At 44.7% G+C, this 8,548-nt stretch overlaps 1 protein-coding gene across 1 annotated transcript in view; it reads right to left on the reverse strand.

The window, feature by feature from the left end:
- Nucleotides 1-7,359, reverse strand: part of LOC124552229 (peroxidase-like) — a 339,571-nt gene extending 332,212 nt beyond the window's left edge. The window contains exon 1 of the mRNA XM_047126501.1: nucleotides 7,286-7,359. The gene's annotated coding sequence lies outside the window, so the exon portion shown is untranslated. The remainder of the gene's footprint in view (nucleotides 1-7,285) is intronic.
- Nucleotides 7,360-8,548: the final 1,189 nt, after the last annotated feature.

Genomic DNA, 8,548 nt, shown 5'->3' on the forward strand with positions numbered 1-8,548 from the left:
TTTTATCCTCATGGTCTCTTCGCGAGATATACGTAGGAGGGAGCAATATACTGCTTGACTCCTCGGTGAAGGTATGTTCTTGAAACTTCAACAAAAGCCCGTGCCGAGCAACTGAGCGTCTCTCCTGCAGAGTCTTCCACTGGAATTTATCTATCATCTCCGTAACGCTTTCGCGATTACTAAATGATCCTGTAACGAAGCGCGCTGCTCTCCGTTGCATCTTCTCTATCTCTTCTATCAACCCTATCTGGTACGGATCCCACAATGCTGAGCAGTATTCAAGCAGTGGGCGAACAAGCGTACTGTAACCTACTTCCTTTGTTTTCGGATTGCATTTCCTTAGGAATCGTCCAGTGAATCTCAGTCTGGCATCTGCTTTACCGACGATCAACTTTATATGATCATTCCGTTTTAAATCACTCCTAATCCATACTCCCAGATAATTTATGGAATTAACTGCTTCCAGTTGCTGACCTGCTATTTTGTAGCTAAATGATAAGGGATCTATCTTTCTATGTATTCGCAGCACTTTACACTTGTCTACATTGAGATTCATTTGCCATTCCCTGCACCATGCGTCAATTCGCTGCAGATCCTCCTGCATTTCAGTACAATTTTCCATTGTTACAACCTCTCGATATACCACAGCATCATCCGCAAAAAGCCTCAGTGAACTTCCGATGTCATCCACAAGGTCATTTATGTATATTCTGAATAGCAACGGTCCTACGACACTCCCCTGCGGCACACCTGAAATCACTCTTGCTTCGGAAGACTTCTCTCCATTGAAAATGACATGCTGCGTTCTGTTATCTAGGAACTCTTCAATCCAATCACAGAATTCGTCTGATAGTCCATATGTTCTTACTTTGTTCATTAAACGACTGTGGGGAACTGTATCGAACGCCTTGCGGAAGTCAAGAAACACGGCATCTACCTGTGAACCCGTATCTATGGCCCTCTGAGCCTCGTGGACGATTAGCGCGAGCTGGGTTTCACACGATCGTCTTTTTCGAAACCCATGCTGGTTCCTACAGAGTAGATACTAAGGCTGTATCGAAATGCTGGAATATCTGTGGACGATTGATCATACTGCCTCCGCCAGTGGTCCTCGAACGGAAATAAATGTTACCTATTGATCATGAATAGGTAAAGAGATCCATTAATAATCGATTACTCTGTAGGCGATAAACCACTGTTAGCAGCAACTACGGTAAGGTACGTAGTTGTAACAATCCAGGGCGACCTGAAGTGGAATGACCACATAAAAGTAGATGTAGTAAAGCAGATGCTACATCGAAATACGTGGCAAGAAACTTAAAGAAATGATGTAGTTCATCCACGAATGTAGTACCTTACAAGCCACTTCTTTGATCGAGTCCGTCTGAAAAGCGAAGAATTGTTCGTTAATGATTCCAGTGGAACTTTCTACAAATGTGGCGCGCGGTGTTGCCGAATATAAGGGGCAAGGCTCGAGACAGTAGTTCCATCTGTTACCATGTAAATATCGGTTTCGGATGGGTGCTTTTTGTTTCATGTAACTTTTAATGGTCTCGTAGTTAACATGACGCTAAACCCTTAAACTTCCTTCTTTCCTTTTATCCTTAACAGTTCTTTTGTGAAAAAAGCGCAGACTTTGGTGAAAGTTATATTACTGCTATCTCCTTTCCAAGACGTCTATAATGGTCGATACTCGATGAACAGCGCCAAGAGAAAAAGACTGCACATAAGGACGCAACCGCTTCCACATTTCGATTTCTTGGGAGTTTTAAACAGTAAATATGCCCTCTGAGTGTATTAGCATTTGAGAAACTTACTGTATCTTGAACCGATAGCAATTTATTTGAGATATCTGCATACGATAGGTACAGAGAGACAGATTAGTTGCGAATGAGGACCGAGGTAGTGGGGGTGGAAGGATGTTAAAACTGGATAAAATTCAGTATACATCAAACAACTCTAAAAACTGGAGATCAAAAGAAGTTTCACTGAAAATCGTAAACAGTTTGAGTGAAGTTCGCTGTGGAAATCTACTACAGTCGTACAAGATATTTAGAGATGAATGAATTGGGGAGAACGATTTTTAATAAAATTGGAATATCTTATTAGACCACCACAAAATCTGTTGATGAAAAGGGATTTCAGTGCCTAAAATGTTCTCCAATGTGTAAAGCTGTGAGTTTGGAAAGGAATAAATTGCCCAAGAATTACTGTCGACCCCAAGAAATTAGGGGGGCGAAAATCTACCAAAATATTTTGACTGAAGACGTTTTTAGTTGCATACAAACGAAACTTGGCTTTTGAATTCAACTTTATAAGAACGAAGGTCACGCTTATGGGATTTATAGAAAGGACCCATAAGTTCACGTAATGTGTAGCCACGTGCACACGTCTATGGAGTTTGGAACCAATGGAGCTTAAGAACTGGGAGATTTAGATGAGCTGTTGTGATTTATACGTGGAGATTTAATAAACTGACTTAAACTGAGTTAAGCGTTTGGCGTGTCAAAGGGTGCAACGGTGATCCTTTAGGATTTGGATAAATTGGGAGAATAACCTTGTAAAATCAAAAATCCCGTTAGACAACTCCAGAAAAAAGTAGCTGCTGAAAAGTTGTCGAGGGAAGACAATAGCTGACCACAGAACTTGTTTGGATCGCAATTTACGTATTATTACATACATTAGTTCATGCGCCATATGCTGAAACTGTTGACGTAGATCGTTGTTCAGTCTATCTTCTACGTAGATTGCGGTCAACGTGTTTTGCACAGTACGTGATTTTAAACCGGTGACGCTAGTGGTGTTGGAATCCAGAATGAAATTTTCACAACGCAGCGGAGTGTGCGCTGATATGAAACTTCCTGGCAGATTAAAACTGTGTGCTGGACCGAGACTCGAACTCGGGGCCTTTGCCTTTCGCGGCAAGTTCTGGCGGAATTGAAGCTGTAAGGGCGGGTCGTGAGCCGTGCTTATATAGTTCAGTTGGTAGAGAATACTTTACCGCGTAAGGCAAAGGTCCCGAGTTCGAGTTTCGGTCCGGCACACAGTTTTAATCTGCCAGGAAGTTTCGTTAGCTGGAATGTTTGAATCATACACTCAAACGTGCATCACATAAAACAAACACGACATTGAAACAAGTCAATATTTGTCATCACAGAATGATACTTAAAAACAGTCTAAAGCGTAAATTATGCACTGCCGCAGAAAAAAACTAAAATTAAACAGTTCAGCCGCAATACAGCCAAGTAAGAAATTTATGGCTTCTGTGGATCTGGATTTAAAAAATCTGATCAGAATGAAACGAAGATTGGGTACAAGGTCTCTCGTCAACAACAGCACCTTACAGTGACAAGTGCAACACCATCACCACCATCCATTTCTGTAGTTGACGAGACAGCTCGTATCTGCTGACTCTAGTTTTAGTTTTGATTTCACGGTGGCTGTGACCGAAACAGTTCATGAGGAAGGATGAAGACGATGCGATGCAAACAAATTATGATTGTCAGTTTATATAATGATAGCCGACCTCTACACGAATTTCGAATCCTATGCAGTAGGAAAAAAAGTTTTTGAAATCCGTCGCGGATATTGCAGAACGTCGAGGTTATACATTAGTTGAAGGTAAATATATGTGCAGAAGAATGGAAAAACTGGTAGGAGGCAACCTCGAGGAATATCATCTACATACGTACTCCGCAATCCACCATACGGTGCGTGGCGGAGGGTATCTCGTACCACAACTAGCATCTTCTCTCCCTGTTCCACTCCCAAACAGAACGAGGGAAAAATGACTGCCTATATACCTCTGTACGAGCCCTAATCTCTCATATCTTATCTTTGTGGTCTTTCCGCGAAATATAAGTTGGCGGCAGTAAAATTGTACTGCAGTCAGCCTCAAATGCAGGTTCTCTAAATTTCCTCAGTAGCGATTCACGAAAAGAACGCCTCCTTTCCTCCAGAGACTCCCACCCGAGTTCCTGAAGCATTTCCGTAACACTCGCGTGACGATCAAACCTACCAGTAACAAAATCTAGCAGCCCGCCTCTGAATTGCTTCTATGTCCTCCCTCAATCTGACCTGATAGGGATCCCAAACGCTCGAGCAGTACTCAAGAATAGGTCGTATTAGTGTTTTATAAGCGGTCTCCTTTACAGATGAACCACATCTTCCCAAAATTCTACCGATGAACCGAAGACGAGTATCCGCCTTCCCCACAACTGCCATTACATGCTTGTCCCACTTCATATCGCTCTGCAATGTTACACCCAAATATTTAATCGACGTGACTGAGTCAAGCGCTACACTACTAATGGAGTATTCAAACATTACAGGATTCTTTTTCCTATTCATCTGCATTAATTTACATTTATCTATATTTAGAGTTAGCTGTCATTCCTTACACCAATCAGAAATCCTGTCCAAGGTTCCAGAGAGATGCAGGAATACTCAAGGCTATACTGACCGTATGGCATATCTTAGAAGATAAGTTGAAGAAAGGTAAACATACATTTCTAGCATTTGTAGATTTAGAGAAACTTTTTGACAATATTGACTGGAAGGCCACTGATGTCACAAATTTTAATATTGCTAAACTCACTCGTCAATACCTACAGGGTACTCCTCATTGACCTAGAACTATGAAAGCAAGATTTCTCAGTACAAGTAAAGGAAAAGATATCCGAAAGCTGTTAATGTGTAATTATATCACGTGAAAAAATATTTGTTTTGTCATTTGTTATTCGACTTCAGATTTGAAATTAAAACGTTCCTGAAAGTTTTGGAATCGATGTGACTGATATCTTGCCAGTATCGCCGGCCGGTGTGGCCGAGCGGTTCTAGGTGCTTCAGTGTGGAACCGCGCGACCGCTACGGTGGCAGGTTCGAATCCTGCCTCGGGCATGGATGTGTGTGATGTCCTTAGGTTAGTTAGGTTTAAGTAGTTCTAAGTTCTAGGGGACTGATGACCTCAGAAGTTCAGTCCCATAGTGCTCAGAGCCATTTGAACCATTTTTTATCCGCTAGGACAAACTTCTCTAACAGGACGACATCGCCTGCAGCGCCTCTCCTGAGCTCGTGACCATATCGGTTCGACGCTAGACTGGAAAACCGTGGCCTGGTACGATGACTCCTGTTTTCAGATGGTAAGACCTGATGATAGGATTCAAGTGCAGAGCAGACCCAGGTTGTCAACAAGACACCGTCCAAGCAGGAGACGGCTCCATAATGGTGTGGACTGTGTTTATCTGCAACACACTGGGTGCTCTGGTGCTACTGAAGCGATAATTGGCTGGAAATGGTGACGTTGAGCTACTAGGAGACCATTTGTAGCCATTCATTCCAAACAATGAGGAAATTTTTGTTTTGATCACAATGCGCCACGTCTCGAATGGTTTGAAGAGCATTCTGAACAATTCGAGCGAATAATTTGGTAGACTAAGGAAAGGCAAACCTACGTTTCTAGAATTTGTAGACTTAGAGAAAGCTCTTGATAATGTTGGCTGGAATACTGTCTTTCAAACTCTGAAGGTGGCAGGGGTAAAATGCAGGGAGTGAAAGGCTATTTGCAATTTGTACAGAACGCAGATGGCAGTTATAAGAGTCGAGGGACATGAAAGGGAAGCAGTGGTTGGGAAGGGAGTGAGACAGGGTTGTAGCCTATCCCCGATGTTATTCAATCTGTATATTGAGCAAGCAGTAAAGGAAACAAAAGAAAAATTCGGAGTTGGTATTAAGAAATAAAAACATTGAGGTTGCTGATGACATTGTAATTCTGTCAGAGACAGCAAAGGACTTGGAAGAGCAGTTGAACGGAATGGACAGTGTCTTGAAAGGAGGATATAAAATGAACATCAACAAAAGCAAAACGAGGACAATGGAACGTAGTCGAATTAAGTCGGGTGATGCTGAGGGAATCAGATTAGGGAATGAGACACTTGAAGTAGTAAAGGAGTTTTGCTATTTGGGGAGCAAAATAACTGATGATGGTCGAGGTAGAGAGGATATATAATGTAGACTGGCAATGGCAAGGAAAGCGTTTCTGAAGAAGAGAAATTTGTTAACATCGAGTATAGATTTAAGTGCCAGGAAGACGTTTCTGAAAGTATTTGTATGGAGTGTAGCTGTGGTGTCACCGCCAGACACCACACTTGCTAGGTGGTAGCCTTTAAATCGGCCGCGGTCCGTTAGTATACGTAGACTTTGCTAGCGATGGATCACTGACTATATACGCTCTCATTCGCAGAGAGGACAGTTTAGCATAGCCTTCAGCTACGTCATTTGCTACGACCCAGCAAGGCGCCATATTCAGTTACTATGTCTTCTGAACAGATAATATTGTGAATCATGTACCGTCAAGAGCGACCTTCATCACAAATGGATTAAAGTTAAGTATGAAACTAATTACGTATGCTTTCTGAATTCTAATTCCCTGTCATGTTCCAGACCTCACGTCAATATAGTCCTTCCCTCCTCACGCCAGTCTGCGTGAGCTAAAACGCGTGCATTTCGGCCTCCTCTAGTAACACGGTGTTGGCTCTTCAGCCAACACAACAGTAGCCATGTATGGAAGTGAAATGTGGACGATAAATAGTTTGGACAAGAAGAGAATAGAAGCTTTCGAAATGTGGTGCTACAGAAGAATGCTGAAGATTAGATGGGTAGATCATATCACTAATGAGGAGGTATTGAATAGGATTGGGGAGGAGCTTGACAAGAAGAAGGGACCGGTTGGTAGGACATGTTCTGAGGCATCAAGGGATCACCAATTTAGTATTGGAGGGGAGCGTGGAAGGTAAAAATCGTAGAGGGAGACTAAGAGAGGAATAAAAAGATTTAGAAGGATGTAGGTTGGAGTAAGTACTGGGGGATGAAGAAGCTTGCACAGGATAGAGTAGCATGGAGAGCTGCATCAAACCAGTCTCAGGACTGAAGACCACAACAACAACAACAATTTGGTAACCCAGATGGTCCGACATGAATCCTACCGAAGTTACTGTCGAGGGATCAGTTAATGCACAAAATCCTGCACCGCCAACAATCATGGAAGGCTACGGAGGCCGAATGGCTTGATATTTCTGCAGGGGAATTCCAACGAGTTGAGCCTACGCCGAGGTGCTGCACATATCCTATGACTAAGCCACCACACTATAGAATGCATTTTAAGATTCCAAAAAAAAAAGTTGCCGCGAATTTTTGTCCTCGACAATACATGCGCTGCTGTGGTAACACTGGACAGGTCGGAGACATCGCTTGGCGCCTGCAGATCTGCGTTAGCCGGCTTGCCTACCTCTGATGTCCGCTGGACGCTCGACCTTGAAGCTGGAGCCTTCCGCGACCTCGACTTCGGCTGTTGGGCGGCGAACACTGAGCGCGACCGGCGATGCGGCCCCGCTTATAAACGCGCGCGCGTCGCGGCCGGGTGGGGAGGGGGGGAACGGCGGAAGGCCCTGGTGGGTGGGGGTGGAGCGTGACTCACGTAGCTCGACCGTGTCCGGCGGCCGCTGTGTGGAGCACCCCAGCCGCCCAAGAGCGGCCGACGGAAGCCCCCGGTTTCCTGGAACCGCCCCGGTATGCTCGCCCGCCCCGCAGAAACAAATCATCCTCTGCCACCTCGTCGCTCGGAGTTCAGTCGTACCGACATCCTGGGTCGAGCCTCCACCCGTTAGTCCGCGACTCCTCGTACGTCGCCCCGCCAGCTGCGTAGGGAGCGCGGAACGGCCTCGACTCAAATACCGTTCTTTTTAGGACTGTTGATATTTTCAAAAATACCGAGAATCCGATATATCGATATTTAAAAAATATCATCGGCCGTCGAATATTGAAAAAAAAATCATCGATAAACAGGGTGATGATGATGTCGTCTGACTAGGGCCTCCCGTCGGGTAGACCGTTTGCCTGGCGCAAGTCTTTCGATTCGACGCCACTTCGGCGACTGGCGCGTCGATGGGGATGAAATGATGATGATTAGGACAACACAACATCCAGTCCCTGAGTGGAGAAAATCTCCGACCCAGCCGGGAATCGTACCCGGGTCCTTAGCATTGACATTCTGTCGCGCTGACCACTTTTTTTTCTTTTTTTGATCGCTGTATTCGGTCGTTGCGGACGTCGCAAGACATCAAGTTCGGTGGTTGATCATGCCACTGAGTTTTTTTATTAAAGAGGCCAACCGGCTCTCTGGCCGAACACGCTGAGCTACCGTGCCGGCGTTATTTCGTTCGCTTTCGTTCGTTGCATCTGCTCGGGGCGGACGTCGTAAGACGCCCGTTTAAGTTCGTCGTTGAGCGATTAACTCAGTTGTTTTTTCATTACAAAGGGCAGCTAGCCCTCTGACCAAACACGCTGAGCTACCGTGCCGGCAGAAATGAAATGATCGTATGGCATTGTTGGCCGCTAGGCCCCATGCGGGGAAGTTCGGCCGCCGTATTGCAAGTCCTTTTTAGGTGAAGCCATTTCGACGACTTACGAGTCAACGATGACGAAATGATGATGAAGAACACACAACACCCAGTCATCACGAGGCGCAGAAAATCCCTGACCCCCGCCGGGA

The sequence above is a fragment of the Schistocerca americana genome, chromosome 10 (genome assembly GCF_021461395.2).
Source record: "Schistocerca americana isolate TAMUIC-IGC-003095 chromosome 10, iqSchAmer2.1, whole genome shotgun sequence".
Lineage (NCBI taxonomy): Eukaryota > Metazoa > Arthropoda > Insecta > Orthoptera > Acrididae > Schistocerca > Schistocerca americana.